Source organism: Elephantulus edwardii, unplaced genomic scaffold (genome assembly GCF_000299155.1).
Source record: "Elephantulus edwardii isolate Elephantulus edwardi_28Jun2011 unplaced genomic scaffold, EleEdw1.0 scaffold00100, whole genome shotgun sequence".
Lineage (NCBI taxonomy): Eukaryota > Metazoa > Chordata > Mammalia > Macroscelidea > Macroscelididae > Elephantulus > Elephantulus edwardii.
In genome coordinates, this window is record NW_006399850.1 from 11,543,686 (window position 1) to 11,558,827 (window position 15,142).

The 15,142-nt window shown below is 37.4% G+C and overlaps 1 pseudogene; it reads left to right on the forward strand.

Moving 5' to 3' along the window:
• The window catches only part of LOC102871638, a 10,242-nt pseudogene extending 4,131 nt beyond the window's left edge, over positions 1-6,111 (forward strand).
• The last annotated feature ends 9,031 nt before the right edge of the window (positions 6,112-15,142 follow it).

The following is a 15,142-nucleotide window of genomic DNA, read 5'->3' on the forward strand; positions in this document are numbered from 1 at the left end:
GTCTATGCTCACTGGTGCTCAAGGCCTCAAACCTGTTCCTGAGATTGTTTTGGAATTCGAGTGGGATAGATTGTAGGTCAAATTTTGGTTCCCATGGACTTGATTTAATTTTCCTCAACTTCAGTTTGAACTTGCATATGAGTAGTTGGTGGTCTGTGCCACAATGAGCACCCGGCCTGGTTTTCACTGCTGATATTGAGCTTCTCCACCGAGTCTTTCCACAAATATAATCTTTTGATTCTTATGCATACCATCAGGTGAGATCCATGTGTATAGCCTGCGTTTATGTTTCTTATAAAAGGTATTTGCAATGAATAAATCATTGAATGTGCAGAACTCTGTCATTCTATCTCCAGCCTCATTTCTCTCACCGAGCCCATATTTTCCAGCTACTGAACCTTCTTCTCTGTTCCCAACTTAATACCACCCTAATATTATCTCCTAAATTAAAAAAACACCTATTTAAGTGATGGATTCAGTAGAATGGGGTTTTTATTTCCCCCTAATCTTATGTCTTTAATACAATAAATAGTTAATCAGAAAATGAGAGATTTTGGATGAAAGGGCTACATTAACTCATTGTACCAGAGGATCACAACAAATTATTACTAACATTGATAAAAAGAGTATTTCAAAACATTTAATTATGCTCATGTGAGACCTATATCTAAACAAATAAGTCATTGTCCAAACAGAGGAAGGAAACACTCCAAGGTCTAAAAAAAAATTGTGTCAGGGCTGTATGCTTTTTCCATACCTCTTCAATCTGTACGCCGAACAAAAATCACGAGAAGCTGGACTTTATGAAGAAGAATGTGGCATGAGGATCTGAGGAAGATGCATCAACAACCTGCATTCTGCAGATTGCACAACCTTGCTCAATGAAAGTGGGAACTTGAAGTACATGTTGAAGAAGATCAAAGACTACAGATTGTATCTTTACATCAAGAAAGCAAAAATTCTCACCACTGGGACAAAAGGAAGCATCATGATAGTTGGAGAAAAAGTTCTCAACAATTCCATCTCGGTTGGAGTCACAGTCAATGTCCTTGGTACCAGCAGTCAAGAAATTAAAAAATGAATTGCAGTGGTGTTTGCCTAAAAGTCGGCTTTTTCATCCATTATAGTTAACCCCATCTGGTCCCCAATTCCCTCAACTGCAGACACGTGATCTCGCAAATCATCTTGGTGTGGGACTAGGATAAGAGAAGGAGTATGTTTACACACGTTGAGCCAAGCAAGATGTGTGATGGCAAAATTTGAGAGAGATTGGAGCAGACCCTGTTGCTGAGACACTTGTGATGGTGGTACAGAAACTGTGGCAAGGTGTGACCTAGGATTCTTGCATTTGTCCTAGCCATGTTTAAAGGTTTTTGGTGTTCTTGCCGGATGTTGAAGGAGAAGCTGACTTAAAATTGCTCTGAAGCAAACCTTACCAGGTGATTGGGATTTGACTGCTGAACTGAAACCAGAGTCTGCACTAATTAAGGAATTGTGACTTGGAACTTGGGCTAAAACCTGGGCTTGTACTGAGTGATAATCTTTGCCTCCCCCACTCTCCAACTTTCTTCCTTAATAAACCCCATTGTAGGTACTGTTAGTGTGAGTCTGTGAGTCAGTGAGTCAGCAATGAATAAATGAACCTCTTGCTGTTGGTGTAGCTCTAGAGTACCATGGGTATGGGCTACGAGCTCTTCATCTGTTTTCTACTCTGGGGCAGTGAAAGGCTGTGCTATTCTTACTCCCTCTAACCCATTAATGGAGATACCTGTGGCTCTCTGCCCCATGTCCTGTTTAGACAGTTGCACTAGAAAATATGCTAAAGAACAAATGATGTAATGTTAAAGACTAAAATGTACCTGATCCAAACCTTGGTCTTTCAATTGTTTGCTATTCACCTAAATGTTGGATAATGACTAAGTATGACAGAAGAAGAATTAAACCTTTGAATTGTGCTGCTGGAGAAGGGTACTGACTATCTAATGGACTGCCTGGAGAATAAACAGATCTGTCCTAAAGAAAGTGAAACAATGGTTTCCTTTGAGGCAAGGATACCAAGACTCTGTCTTACATTCTTTGAGTATACTGCGAGAAGGGGTAAGTTGTTGGAAAAGGATATCATGCTTTGAAAGTTGGAGGGTCAGTGTAAGAAAGGAAGGGTCTTATTAATATGGATCTACACTGTGTCTGTAACAATAGTCTCAAGTGTGTTGGAGCTCACAACGATGCCACAGGATAGGGCAGGATTTGTATGACTGCTATACATCATTGTTGATTTGATGATATACAACAATAACAACAACTGTATACCAATATATATATTCTATCTTCTTCACTTACATGACAATTGAAAGATATAAGTACTTTGGGATTCCTTATTTACTGCTCAACTTCTACACACATAAAAAACCTCATAAAAAAGTACTTGTCTTGATTGAGGCATATAGTCATATTTATACTAACATCTTTGCTCTCAATCACTTTAAAGGGAACCTTGTCAGATAATTGTGTTGCCTGTGTTAAGTGACGTCGAGTCGCACGCGACTCATATCAAACCTATAAACAAAAGACCTCAAAGCTTGTATAACTTTCATCCTTTCTCCAGGTCCATAGGATTTCCAGAGGCAAGCTATTTCTGAAGTGGATGCCACTCCTGCTTCCAATATCAGATAACTAGATGAATAAAATGTGTCATTTCATTTCCTGACTGCTATGTCCCTAGGTGTTGTGTATGTATCTAAGTAAAATGATTTTCTTGTTCTAAATAATTAATTGGATGATCATGTCAAAGCAGGAAACCAAATTCACAGAGAGATGAAATAAGAAGTGATTGATCTGCACTTAACCCTATTAATTTCTTGGCAACAGCAATCAGGAAATCAAAAGATGAATTGCATTGGGCAAATATGCCAGGGACCTTTCCAGAGTACTAAGAAAGCAACAGTGTCAGCCTAGGGACTAAGATGTTTCTGGAATATATTATATATTATATAATATATAAATAAATGTGAGATATGTGGCATATATACACACAGAGAGAGATAAGGAGTATTGGTGGCCTACTGGTGGCAAGAAGCTGTGTTGTAATTCCAAAGCACGTGGTTTAAATCCACCTAATGCTCTGTGGGAGAAGGATGGCCAATCTTCTATGCAGCTGACAATTTTATATATATATATATATATATATAGTATGTGTGTATATATAATGTATGTGTGTATATATATGTATGTGTGTATATATATGTATGTGTGTGTATATATATATATCCATGTTGTGTGTACTGACAGGTTGGAATCAACCTTTAGCTGACTCTCTTGGAGGGTTTTTCAGTGGAAGTAAGTTGCATAGAAGATTGGCCATCCTGGGAGAAGGATATACACACAGAGAGAGATAAGGAGTACTGGTGGCAAGAAGCTGTGTTATAATTCCAAAGCACATGGTTTAAATCCACCTAATGCTCTGTGGGAGAAGGATGGCCAATCTTCTATGCAACTTATTCCAACCTGTCAGTACACACAACATGGATATATACATAAATATATATATACATACACACACACACACACACACACATATATATATATATATATATATACACACACATACTATATATATAATATATATAAAATTGTCAGCTGCATAATATATATTGCTTATGAGTCTTCTTCCAATTCTGATGCCACATTCCTCCTCTTTAAGCCCAGCCTCCCGAATGATCTATTCTGCACATAAATTGAAAAGGTATAGAGATAGGATGCATCCCTGATGAACTCCTTTCCTAATTTTGAACCAAACAGTATTTCCTTGCTCTGTTCTGAAGACTGCTTCCTGGTCTAAGTATAGATTTTGCATAAGCTAATCGAATGTCTGGGATTCCCATTCTCCTCAAGGTTAGCTACAATTTGTTGTGAGCAACACTTTAAAATACCTTTGCATAGTCAATGAAACACAAATAGACACTCCCCTGGTACCCATTGCTGTTTTCCAAGATCCATCTGGTATTGATGATAATGTCTCTAGTGCCATAAACTCTTCTAAACCCAGCTTATATTTATATATTTATATTGTTCTCTGTCAATGTTCTATTCCATTTTTAGATAATCTTCAGTAGGATTTTGCTTGTGTATGATATTAATGATATTGTTTGATAATTTCCACATTCTATTGGGTCACCTTTTTGGGAATGGGAATAAATATGGATCTCTTCCAGTCAGTTGGTCACATAGTTATCTTCCAGATTTCTTGGCACAACCAGGTGAGCATATCCAGGGCAGCATCAGTTTGTTGAACTATGTTAATTGATATTCCATCAATTCTTTGGGCCTTATATTTTTCCAAGTCCTACAGAGCAACTTGAGGTTCCTCTTTCATCATCATTGCCTCTTGATCATATGTTGTTTCCTGAAATTCTTCTGCATCACCCAATTCGCTTTGGACTATAGTCTTCAATATGGATTGAAGCTCAACATCAAGAAGATAAAGATTCTCACCACTGTGCCAATTGGCAGAACCATGATAGATGGAGAAGAGACTGAGGTTGTTAACAATTTCAGCTTGTTTAGTTCCACAATAAAGGCTTTTGGCAACAGAGTCAGGAAATCAAAAGATGAACTACACTGGGAAAATATGTTGTCAAGGATCATTCCAGAGTACTGAGAAGCAATGAGGTAAGTCTAGAGACTAAGGTGCCCCTGACCCAAGTCATAGTCTGCAATTACTTGTTATACATCAGAAAACTGGACAAGGACTAAAGATGATAAAAGAAGAAAAGATGCTTTTGAGTTGCAGTTATGGAGAGGAGTACTGAATACAACATGGGTCACAAATAAAACAAATAGGCCTTTCTTGGAGAGAATGAGCCCAAGTTTCTCCTTGGAGGCAAAGACTTTGAAGCTCCATCTCACATGCTTTGGACATAGGGCTAGGTGGGACCAATCATTGGTAAAGGACCTCATGCTTGGAAGGTCAGAGTGACAGCACAGTAGAAGACAACCCCAGATCAGATGGGTTGATACAGTAACTGGGGCAATGGGGCTAGGTGTGTTAGAGTCAGTGAGACTAGCTCAGGACAGAGCAGGCTTCATGCTGTTGTACTTTGGTTACTATAAGTCACAGGAGACTCAACAGTACATAATAACAACAATATATGCTTGCCAGTTTATTTATTTAAAAATATTTTTTCACTTCTTCTCCAAGAAAACACCAAATGGTGATGACGTCAATGCAGTGGAAGGGCCCAGAGGCCCTGGGGCCCCTGGGGCCCCTGGGATGGGAGTCAACAGCAGTTTCCCCAGACGCTTTGGCAGTGATCTGTGGGGTCCAGCCATGGCTATGGACAGGGCCAGGGGAGGGGCCATGGAGATTGAGAAGGCAAAGCCGAGGACAAAGAGTGGCTCCCTATCACCAAACTGGGCAACCAGGTGAAAGATACGAAGATCAAATCCTTGTAGGAGATTTATCTTTTCTCATTTCCCATCAAGAAGTCTGAGATCATTGACTTCTTCCTGGGTATGTCCTTCAAGGATGAGGTCTTGAAATCATGCCAGTGCAGAAGAAGACATGTGCTGGCCAGTGGGCCAAGGTCAAGGCCTTTGTCACCATTGGAGACTATATGGCCATGTTGGCTTGGGCATCAAGTCCTCCAAGGAGGTGACTACTGCCAACGGCGGGGCATTATCCTAGCCAAGCTCTCCAGTGTCCCTGTGAGGCATGGCTACTGGGGGGACAAGATGGACAAACCTCACACAGTTCCCTTCAAGGTGACTGGGAGCTGTGGCTCTGTCTTTGTGCGCCTGATCCCTGCACCCCGAGGCACTGGAATTGTCTCAGCCCCTGTGCCCAAGAAGCTGCTGCTGAAGGTTGGAATTGATGACTGCTACACCTCAGCCAGCGGCTGCACAGCTACCCTGGGAAACTTCGCCGAGGCCACCCTTGATGCCATCTCAAAGACCAACAGCTACTTGACCCCAGATCTCTGGAAAGAAACTGTTCACCAAGTATCCTACCAGGAATTCACAGATCATCTTATAAAGACTCACACCAGAGTCTCCATGCAGAGGACTCGGGCTCCGTCTGTGGCCAACACATCATGGATGTTCTATAACAAATAAAATTAATTAAATTTAAAAAATTCTTAGAATTTTAATTATTTTTTTCAAAAAAATGAATATCAAAACCAAAAGGAGACATGAGCTAATTAATTATTTGAAAACAATAGGAGACAAGAGTCTACTTTTAATAATATCTGAAATAATTACAAAAAGGATATTGTCCTTATCAGGGTTTTTTAAAAATTTTTATTCTATTTATCCTATATTAATACCATTGCAGGAAAAAATAAGTAAAGGTTTATTGTTCTTAAACCACTGAGGTTATTTTCTATTAATATAAAAATGTGATTTCAGACTCAATATAGAAAACAGGTTTTTTTAAGAAACATTCTAAAATAGTTATGTGATACTAACAGAATGCAAAACTATTTCATTGAAAAGCTCCTTCAAAACTTTAACAGAGATTTCATTCCAATTCTTATTGAGAAGATAATGACTAATTTTCATGTTAATGCTATGACCCTGATAGAGGGCAATTACCTCTGAAAACCAATCAAATATTCATTAGAGATGAATAAATTTGTTATTTAATGTAACTGCCGTTTAAAAAACTCAAATGCCATTTCCAAAATGGTTGTACTAGATTATTTTACTGCATCAGCTGGCCCATGTTTTAAGGTGTTCTATTTAATCTACTTTATCATCATAAGTACTGCTATTCTTAAATTACTTCTATATGAAATTTACATAAAATGAGCATGCTCAAAATTATATATGAGACTATAAAAAGCAAGAATGCAGCTATCGAATGCAGTGAAACAAAATTTGATGCAAAGCTCCTGCTTAGTTCTGGGCCCAACAAGATGCTATTTAAGCAATTGCTAATAATATCAGCTAGTGCGGGCAGCAAAGAATCTGATTCCACTTTATAATATGCTGATAAAATGGATGACTAAATGAACCTGCAAACACTGTGTGCTTTTAGTCGTTTACTTTTGCTTTCTATGACTCTTTGAAGGAGACTGATGGCACAATTGCAAAGGTCTCATCTGCTAAACTCAAAGTTAACTGTTCAAACCCATTTAATGGCACCTAAGGAGAAAGATGTAGTAACCTGCTCCAGTAGGTATTACCACCAAAAATCCCCAGAAGAGACAGTTTTATTCTATCCTATGAAGTCTCAGGGTTGATGTTTATTCATAGGCACACAACTCCCAAAACAATAATATAAATAATCCTAAAAGATTCATGCCCATTTGTTTTCTGTAAAGACCAAAAGGTGCTTTGAGAATATTTTCAGAAAGTCCACATTGTCACTGTTAATCTAATAATTATTCTTATAGACCAAGCTTCATGGAGAACTTACTTAGCTAGGACTCTTTGTGAGTTTGCAATTTTCAAGACCTGTTTAAAACAGCAAAATTGATGAATATCTACTGGTGAAATATAGAAACCAGTGGTAAAGAGAGATGGTACTCTGTCTAAGAATCTAACAGGAACATATAAGAACTTTTAACCTTTTACTATAAGTTGTAGTAACATGATCATTATTTCTAGAGAACATTATTGACTGCTTCCCAGGGAGATTCTTAAGTGTCAGAAAGGAGTTTTGTGTAACTCTAAGAAGACAACACTAATCGTGACTCCCAGGGAAACCATAGCTATTTCCAGAACAAGGGAAAACTAGCGATTTTTCCTTCATCCTGATTTGCAGAGGGACACTTGATGAATTGGACTAAGCTGCTCTGACCAGGTATGGCAGCCACTTGAAGACCATTATGCTTTGTTAGTCAACCCCATAAGAAAAAAATTTGGAAGAAAAGTAGGCATTGCTAAATCTCTGGCAGGCACGGTGCACACTATCCTTTGGAGAACCAACAAAAGTACTAAAGTGTGCATAGCTTTCAAAGAGATGCAAGGCATATCCATAAAAATCAGCTTGATATTAAACTAACTGCCTGTGAGTTAGTACCATTAGACTTACTGCAACCCTATTGCTCTTTTATCTTGCAGGTTTCTCTGCTTTGCTGTGAAAAACAATCATTCCCTATTTTGGTTAAACTTGTTGAATTTTTTAAATTCTTATGCTTGGTTTCTCTTCTGTTTGTTAAAACAAATAATTGATTTTTCACTTTTTAAAATGCAGATTTCTTGAATAATGTGAATAGGTGGGGCTTTTCTCCCTGATTATATACACAAAGAGAATAAAAGAAGTTGTAGTGAGAGAAAGCACTGTGTGTAATAAAAGGCTTTCAGCTAGGTATCTTTATTAAAGTAAGCTTAAAGGGAGGAGTGTTTCTTTCTTTTAAGGTGGAATAAATATGCATATTAGTTGATTTGAACTTGAATTTAAAAAAGAGTAATGTTTAGTTATTCAAGTTTATATATTCTATGTAAAGGGCATCACACAGCATAATTTAGGAAGTTGAATTTCCTAAAGAATATTACGTTTCTAAGATTCATGTATATATATATTGTAATTATAATCCATTGATCTTGATCAGTATATAATTTTTACTCATATGAGTCACTGTCAACTAGTCTATACTAAATCAGAGAATAGCTGGATCATAAGGAGTTTCTGCAGGAGATTGATGGGCAATCTCCTCCCATGTGATTAACTGTCTCTGAAAACCCATTGGAGGGTCAGCTGTAGGCCGGGTCCAACTATATTACACGACTGTATAGTTTCTGTGCTCAACTATCTGAGGAAATGTCAAACTATATGTCAGAGTGGTTGCACAATTTTATTATCACACACCAACAACGTACAAATGTTTCCACCTCTCCAAAGCCTCGCCAATGTTTATTGCTTGATGTCCTACTAAACTTTGCCATTGCTACTGGGGTGAGATGGTATCTCATTGTGGTTTTGAATCGCATCTCTTTTATTGCCAGTGATTTTGAGCATTTCTTCATGAGTCTGTTGACCACTTAAATGTCTTCTTCTGTGAAAAGTCTTCCCATGTCTTTTGCCTATTTTGTAATTGAGTTATCAGTCTTAATCTTCTGGAGCTCCAGAAGTATTCTGTAAGCTTTTGTAATGAGACACTGGTCTGAAATGGCACTGCCATAGATTGTTCCCAGTCAATAGATTTTCTATTAATCCTGTTGGAAAAAGTTTTTATAGCACAGAGATTTAATCTTTAGAAAGTCCCATTCATCAATTTTATCCTTTCCAGATTGTACATTTCTGGCTATATTTACCAGTCTCTTTATACCATAGACTATAACTTCAAAGCTACCCTTTGAAATCTATATTGTTATTTTAGTAAAATAAGTCAGAGAGAAGAAATTATATACAGTAAAATTTTATTTATATCACCAGTAATTTAAATTTAAAGAGGCAGAATGTGCATAAATTAATTATGGATTGGAGCAGAGAATGAGAATGAGATCAGTGATAAATTGGCATTTGGGATCTCAACGAGAAATGAGATTTCTCTAAAAAATTCTCTAAAATTCATTTAATAATGGTTTTATCATTAAGTTTTCCTACTAAATTAATTGCATTATACATTTTAAGTGGTAAATTTAGGATCATGGAAAATATACCTTAATTAATAGGTTATTAAAACAATAAGGAGCAATTTTCTATACTCATTCAGTACAGTTTACTTTTTAAGGAGAAGCCCACAGTCCAAGCCCGCCTACAAATCATGGAACACAGATTGTGGCACAGGGGCCACAGAGGAGAAAATAGAAGATTTCTACCAACTTTTGCAGTCAGAGATTGAGCAAACATGCAATCAAGGTGCATTAATGATAATGGGTAACTGAGATGCAAAAGCTGGGAATAGAGAAGAAGAATCAGCAGTTGGAAAAACATGGACTTGGTGACAGAAATAATACCGGATATAGAATTTCGCACAATCAACAACTTATTTATTGCAAATACATTTAAAAAGAAGCGTAAATTCAGGCTATACATGTGGATTTAACCTGCATAGGAATCAGATCAATTACATCTGTGGAAAGAATCAATGGAGAAGCTCAATATTAGCTGTGAAAACTAGGCCAGGTGCTGATTGTGGAACAGACCACCACTTACTCATATGCAAGTTCAAGCTGAAGCTGAGGAAAATTAAATAAAGTTCACAGGAACAAAAATCTGACCTTGAGTCTGTCCCACCTGAATTTCAAAACCATCCCAGGAACAGGTTTAAGGCCTTGGACATTAATGGTCAAACACCAGATTGGCTGTGGGAAAATATCAAGAATATCATCCAGGAAGAATGCAAAAGGTCATTATAAAAACAGAGGAGGAAGAAAAGACCAAGATGGATGCCACAAGGAATTATAAATATTGCACTGAAGTGCTGAGAAGCCAAAGCAAAGGGAAGACATCAAGATATTAAGGAGTCAAACAGAAGATTCCAGAGGGCAGCATAGGAAGACAAATTAAAGTATTACAATGAAATGTGCAAGGAGCTGGAGTCAGAAAACGACAAGGGCTGACCTCGTTCAGCGTTTCTTAAACTGAAGGAACTGAAGAACAAATTCAAACCTTGAATTGCAATACTTAAGGATTCTTTGGAGAGAATATTAAATGATACAGGAAGCATTAAAAGAAGATGGGAAGAGTGAATTTCCTGAAGCAATGTGTGAGCAAGGGTCTGTGGTGTTGAAAAAGGAAGTTCAAGCTGCTCTGTAAGAATTTGGGGCGGGGGAGGTCCCAGGAATTGATTGACATACCGATTGACATATTTCAACAAACAGATGCTGCCCTAGATGTGCTCACCAAGTTGTCCCAAGAAATCTGGAGGACGACCACATGGCCAACTGACTGGAAGAGATTTGTTCTCATTCCAAAGAAAGGCAATCTGACGGAGTGTGGAAATTATCAAACAATATCATTGATACCACATTCAAGCAAGATTCAGCTGAAGATTATCCACAAATGAGTGGAATGGCACATCAACAGAAAAATGCCTGAAGTGCACGCTGGATTTAGAAGAGGCCGTGGCACTAGGAATATTATAGCTAATGTCAGATGGATCTTGGCTGAAAGCAGAGAGTACCAAAGGGATGTCTATCTGTGTTTCATTGACTATGCAAAGGCATTTGACAGTGTGACTCACAACAAACTGTGACTGACTCTGAGAAGAATAGGAATCCCAGAACACTTGATTGTGCTTATGGGAAACTTATAATTGGACCAGGAGCCAGTCCTCAGAACAGAGCAAGGAAACCCTGCATGGTTCATAATTGGAAAGGATGTGCATCAAAGATGTGCTCTATCTGCATATCTTTTTTTTATTGCTCATCTTTCTTTTTAATTGTGATTTTAACAAACGTTTACAGAAAAGTTGGATTTTCATTCATTCATTGCTGCACATTTCCCTCCCTCCGTGCCTCCTTTCTTCACCTAAAAAAAAATTCATTCATTTTTTGCATAATTTCTTCCCTCTTATTCCCCTGCCCCAGTCTACTTTGCTATGCATCTCTTGTCCTGGACTGTTGCACAAAGAAAACCTAATCACATATTCATTTTAAACAGTTCTTTCCTTCATCTATTCCAATGCAGTGTTTGAAAGAAAATAATAATAGTTATCTCCATATCTTTTCAATCTATATGCAGAACAGATTGTCCGGGAATCTGGGCTCTATGAGAATAAGTGTGCAGGTAGATTCATCAACAATCTGTGTTATGCAGATGACACAACCCAGCTTTCTGAAACTGAGGAGGACCTGAAGCACTTGCTGCCAAGGATCAAGGATTTCAGCCTTCAATATGGATTGAAACTCAACATCAAGAAAACAAATATTCTCACCACTGGACCAATTGGTAGCATGATAATGGATGAGGAAGAGATTGTGATTGCTGACAGCTTCAGTTTGCTTCACCCTACAATCAACACTCTTGGTACCAGCAGCCAGGAAATTAATAGATGATTGCTTTGGGAAAGTCTTCTGTCAGAGATCTCTCCAAGATACTGAGGAGCAATGATATCAGTCAAGAAACTAAGGTGTGCCTAATACAGGCCATGGTCTTTGTAATTACTTATTATACATCAGAGAGCCGAATTATGACTACAGATGATAGGAGGAAATTAATGTCTTTGAGTTGTGCTGGAGAAGAGTATTGAATATACCATGGACTGGTAGGAGAACAAACAAATTCATCCTGGAGAGGGTGAAACCAGGCTGCTTCTTGGAGGCAAGGATTCTCAAGCTCCGTTTGACATACTTTGGACATGTTGCAAGGTCGGATTAGTCCTTGCAGAGGGAGGTCATGCTTGGGAGAGTGGAGGGGTCGTGTAGGAGAGAAGACCCTCGATGAGATAGATTGATTCCATCACTGGGGTAATGAGGATATATGTGTCAGAGACAACAAATTGACAAGCGATAGAGCAGGGTTTAGGGCTGTTGTACATAAGGTCGCTATGAGTCAAAAGCCACTCGGTAGCCCATAACAACAACACAACAACCTTATATTTTACTGAGCTCTGATGGCCTAGTGGCAAGAAGCTACACTGCAATCCAGAAGTCATATGTATGGTTTGAGGTCACTGTTTGCTCTGCAGGAATAAGATGGGTAATTGCCTTTTGTGTGATTAACTGCCTCTAAAAACCGACCAGAATGTCAGCTATGGGTTAGTTTCAACTCTACAGTGCACAACAACAACATCTTAGGTTTACCACCTTTAGATTAGGAGCATGTTCTTTTTTTTTTTAAACTATGTACTGTTAAACTACAAGAATCATTTTTGTGTGTCTTGTACTGTTCTGACTTTATGAAGTTTATTTTGTTGTTGTTATTTTTATAATATTTAACAACAATGTTACTATATTTATCTGAAGCTCATTAAAGGTAACATGATGCTTTTATACCTTTATTTCATCTCTCACTATAAAACAGGGGCCAGTTGTCTCCCTCTATCACTCGTCTTTCAGTTTGTTTAGGGTCTTCTTTTTTCTGATCCTCCATCCTTCCCAACATGATGTCTTTTTCTGAGGAATGTTCTATTCCGAAAGCATTCCCAAATTGAGATAAAGTTTCAACATCCTTGCATCTAAGGAGCACTCTAGTTGTGCTTCCTTTAAGACACATTTGTTTTGTCTTCTGGTAGCCCATGCTTTTCACCATCACCATAGTGCAGAGGCTTCATATTTCCCCCCTCGGATCCATATTCATTTTTCACCTTTCAGAGGCATAGTAATCAACTAAAAATGTCATGGTTCAGATAAGGCGTACCTTAGTCTTTAAACTGTTATCATCGCTTTTTGGATGATATACTTTATAGTGGATTTTCCTATTACAAGACATTCTTAGATTTCTTGATGATTATTACCATGGGAATTGGTTGTGAATTTAAGTTAAATAAAATTGCCTGCAACTTCATTATTTTCTCCATTTATCATTATGTTATTTGTTGGTACATTATGTTAAGGAGAATTTTTATTTTCTTGATGTCAAGATGTAATCTATGTTGAAAACTGTACTCTTGATATTCTGCAACAAGTGTTTCAAGTCGTTTTAATTTACAACAAGCAAAGTTGTGGCATGTACATAGCTCGGTTGTTAATGAGTCTTCCTCGAATACTGATGCCACATTTCTCTTCCATATAGTCTAATTCTCAAATGATGTGCTCACCATTCAGATTGAATATGGGGAAAATACAACCCTAGTGCACACTTTTCATTATTTTAAACTAGTCAATGTTTCCTTGTCTACATGTAAGTTGTTCATGAGCATATTAAGTGTTCTGTGATTTTTGTCTCATCAATATCACTCATCATTTTTTATGATTCACATAGTGAAACACTTCTGAGTGGAGAATAGAACACAAACAGCTTTTTCATATTTTTCTGCATATACGTACCAAGTTTTCCTATCACTATTTTTGAATAAACTGACATTTCCCCATTTAATGGGTTTGATCCCTTTATCAAAGGTCAGTTTATCCATAGTGGGATGGATTGAGTTTTAGGTTCTTAATTCTATTTCATTGATTTATGTGCCTGTTGCTGTAACAGTACCACACGCTTTTCATTGTTGTTGTTACGTGTCTTCAAGTGACTTACAACCCTATGTACAATAATTCTGAACCCTGCTCTATCTTGAGCTAATATCATTGTCTCTGACCTACCTACCCCATTACCCCAGTCAAAGTCAATCAATCTTTTCGAGTTTGTCCTCTTTTGTTCTGTCTTTCCACCCTTCCAACCATGATGTCCTGCTCAAAGGACTGATCCCTCCTTGTAACATGTTCAAAGTATGTCAGACAAAGCTTTAAATACTTTGCCTTCAAGGAGCAGCCTGATTTCACCCTGTCCTCGATGAATCTGTCTGTTCTAGCAGTCCATGGTACATTCAATACACTTCTCCAGTACCACAACTCAAAACTATGACTATATAATAGCTTTTGGGATCATCTTCTGGTTGTCTTCTTAAAATTTATTCCACTAAAACTCAAGAACCACTCCATAAAGATACCAGAAAGCAATCAGTAACACACAAGTATATTAAACAAATATTTTAAATGTCAGATTTGAGGCAGTCTCCTTACATCTCTTCTGACAAATTTACATACTTGAAAAAATTAAGATTTTTTTCTACTTTAATAAACAATTGGAAAATAAGACATATTGAAAAGAAAATTACAAAGTTGTTATGAACTTTTCCAATCACTTATTCTTCTACTCCTGGATCTAAATAAAAACATTCCAAACTTTCTGTGGATGTATATGTGTGTATATATTTTTTTTCTTTTGCCTTAACACAACTAGAAGTTTTCATATCTCCATCAACTTTATACTCAAAATACTACAAACAAGCAAATGACAGCTTATGTTCCTTCATTTCTAAGATTTGACCTTCTTGTACCACTCTCCAATAAATGCATGCACAAATATTTTTCCAAAACATCTAATGTATGGACATTCTTTTTTCACCCATAATTTCTAAAACTGTTCAGTGGATTGTCCCATATGACTGACTAACTCATAAACAAGAAATAAAAACAAAAGCAATCTCATAAATAGCTCTCTAAATGAGTCACAAATCAGAATTGATAATAACAATATTCTATTTTTGTTTAGTTGTATATTTTTGTTGATAGTCACATTGAAATGCCAGAAAATCCC